General features: G+C 27.5%; 1 long non-coding RNA gene across 5 annotated transcripts; it reads left to right on the top strand.

Annotated features, from left to right (window-relative positions):
* The first annotated feature begins 1,456 nt into the window (after nt 1-1,456).
* LOC122526723 lies at nt 1,457-3,010 on the top strand. 5 transcript variants are annotated; one of them, XR_006306156.1, is made up of 7 exons: nt 1,457-1,624; nt 1,686-1,944; nt 2,126-2,145; nt 2,208-2,227; nt 2,318-2,473; nt 2,619-2,856; nt 2,966-3,010. It is a non-coding gene; the product is annotated as an uncharacterized LOC122526723 (long non-coding RNA). The 5 variants fall into 5 exon arrangements; XR_006306157.1 differs by lacking the exon at nt 2,208-2,227 and having other exon boundaries at nt 1,459-1,624; nt 2,333-2,473; XR_006306154.1 differs by lacking the exon at nt 2,208-2,227 and having other exon boundaries at nt 1,461-1,624.
* Nucleotides 3,011-3,348: the final 338 nt, after the last annotated feature.

Genomic DNA, 3,348 nt, shown 5'->3' with positions numbered 1-3,348 from the left:
TTAGTTTAGAACAAACATTCAGATGTACGATAAAAATTAAAAATAAGCTTATCCAAAGTTTAATAATTAAAAAAAATGTTTTTCGAACCAGCTTAAAAGACCCAGTACCGGAACGCTAAAAATGACTAGCCCCAATAGCAGAATATGATTGGTCCAATACCGGAACAGTAAATGATAAAAGTTTCTCCAAATGCAAAAATTATGCTTCATCTAAATTATAATTAAGTCAATGAATAGTTGAAAAATTTAAGTTATTAATAATAGTATTTTATTATAAAAGATATAATTTTAATTATGAAAGATATAATTTTTATATTGAAAACGAAACATAAAACATTTAAAAATTGTAAATCAAATGAGTAAATCATAAATAAAAAGTAAAGAAAAAAAAATTAAAAAAAGGAAAAAAAGAATAATAAAAAAAAAAGAAAAGAAAAAAAAATATATTTTCAACTTGATAATAAATGTAAACACAAGATTTTGATGTTTAACTTTATAAATTAGTTTTAGAGCAAAATATTAAATACAAAAATTTCTTTTTATTTTCAAAACAAGTTTATGTACTTACTGTATTACTTATTCAATCAAAAATAATTTTTTTATTGCACTAGACCTTGCACTTTAACAAAATACACTGCATATGTCAGGCGACAGAGTAAACATGGCAGACTGTTCCGGTATGGGGTCGAGCCAATTTCGAGTGTACCGATAGACGAACAGCAAAAATTAATAATTTTAATGAATTTTTTTCATATTAACACTTAAGACTGTGAATTCTATATACCTCTGCGGACACATAAAAAAAAGACTTCTGAAAAAATTGCTTTTTACATTTTTTATGAGCTTAAGACTACGGACTGCTTTCTTAGCAAATTCCTTAAGGAATCGAGTTAAGTCATCGAACTAAGCTTGGTCCTACAATTTTTATTTTTTTTTAATATTAGTGTTGGACTTGTAAGTTTTACTTATATTCTATTTCATGCCCACAAACCATTAAAATTTCGAAAAAATAAAAATTCTTAAAATTCCATTTATATTCAATAAGATATAATATAATAATCCTGAAATCGTTCCGGTACTGGGTCTCGTTCCACTATAGGGTCTTTTACCATATATCTGTAAAAAAATTGTGAAATGAATTCAATACTACTTTAATATTCAATACTAATTTAACTCAATTAGTATAAAAATGAATAATACTGCATGTAAAACGCAACAGAAACATCAAAGAGAACTATTTGTTTCATTTGTTTATTTATAAAATCACACGGACTTAAATCTGCAACGCCGTCCTTGTGAAGAATAATCGTACTCGGTATTTAGTTATTTTTTCAACAACACAAATTCGACGAAAACGATTATCTCGAGCGTCCTCCTTGTATATAACTTCGTTGTGAGAATTTGAGAATATCGAAATGTTATTATCGCGCCTCCCCACTCTTCAAACCGTTGCTAAGCACGCCCTGCTGGGCCATTAACAAAGAGACACTCGTCCTATTCTTACAATGGTTTATTATACTTATTACATACGGTGGTGATTGATGTTAAGAAAATGTGAATATTTTCAAAAACATTGATTTTTTGAGAATATTAGTAATAAAAGTCTTTCTGGAGGTTAATCGAGGTATGTATTATTATTTATTAGTTTCTTGAGATTAACTGAGATTTGTATTATTATTTATTAGTTTTTTGAGGTTAACTGTTGGAAAAATAAAGCGAGTTGCCTATCTTGGTATCTCAGGCGTCTCCGATACAGTGGTACCAAACCACTTAGTTTTTAGTAAGTTGGCAGATGGTGTAATAAAGCAGTTAGCGCGGCGCGGTACAGGAGGTAGCCACGTGTTGAGTTGCAATATTATGTAATTTCTCAGTTATGTTAAATAAATACCTTTTTCAACGATACTGCGTATTTCAGTTTAATTGGATAACCCGACATTAACTAAGGTATGTATTATTATTTATTTGTTTGTTGAAGTTAACTGAGGTATATATTATTATTTATTAGTTTGTTGAAGTTAACTGAGGTATATATTATTATTTATTAGTTTTTTGAGGTTAACTGAAGTATGTATTATTATTTATTAGTTTCTTGAGATTAACTGAGATATGTATTATTATTTATTAGTTTTTTGGAGGTTAATCGAGGTATGTATTATTATTTATTAGTTTTTTTGAGGTTAACTGAAGTATGCATTATTATTTATTAGTTTTTTGGAGGTTAATCGAGGTATGTATTATTATTTATTAGTTTTTTGAGGTTAACTGAAGTATGTATTATTATTTATTAATTTTAATTCGTTTCATCTCTTTTCTATAGTGATCATCAATTTAGGTTGAAAATGAATAAACTGGATAACATGCTGTGCGATTTCTTTTATGCCTTAACCATACGATGACAATTTTCTGATTTTAATCTAAGTATACCGATGAATTACACATCATTCTTTTTATCCTGATATTATAACAGACAATAGTAAGTAGAATAGCAATATTCTGTTCAGTTAAAATACTTTACCAAGTAAAATATATGTATTATATTGTTTTTCAATTCAATTTATGTGCTCTGCTTCTCTTTTTATATTTTTTATATTTCATACATTAACTATTTTCTTGATTAGGTTTAGCTAAGTATGCGGCTCTTACATTTTGTATTCAAATCAAAGACTGTAACACATCCAAGGAAAAGACTCCATTCCAGCATCGGATCTATGCATATAAATTTTATTTTCCATTAGTTAATGATATAAAAATTTCTTTTAACTAATGTCTCCTTCGTAGAGATTTCATGTGAATTATTATGCCAATAGAATTCAACCACAGTTACAAGGAATATGCAAGACATGAATCTGTTAAAAGGTAAAAATAATAATCTTGCTTCTGAAAAAAACAAATATTATAATTCTCTTCGAAATTCTCTTGAAAAATATTTATTCAATACATTAGAAAACTTTTTCTTTCCGCATAGATGATCAATCATTTTGCTGGAAGAGAGAGCGCATTATTTTCAACAATGATAAGAAGTAGCCGTCGATACTGAAATCATGAAAGATTTTGAAAGACACTGCCTTCTTTTTATTCACACTGGAAAGGAACCATGTGTATTAATATTCTATCAAAAGAATTGAAAAATCAATGCATCTTAGTTATTTATAAATTATTTTCTACAATAATTCTTATTAAACTATAATCTCTTGCAGCTTTTTGACCGGTATGAGTATACATTTAAATTCTTGTTTCAGTTTTCGAGATTTCTAAGACTAATGCAGAGAAGTGCTGTTACTATCGTTATAAAAATGTTTCTAAAAGAAAGTTTTGTTACGCAGAAGAAGTATAACTTCTTACGTGCAT

This window comes from Polistes fuscatus, unplaced genomic scaffold (genome assembly GCF_010416935.1).
Source record: "Polistes fuscatus isolate 324 unplaced genomic scaffold, CU_Pfus_HIC Scaffold12, whole genome shotgun sequence".
NCBI lineage: Eukaryota > Metazoa > Arthropoda > Insecta > Hymenoptera > Vespidae > Polistes > Polistes fuscatus.
The sequence above is the reverse complement of the archived record's forward strand: the minus strand, read 5'-3'. Positions and strand labels throughout refer to the sequence as shown.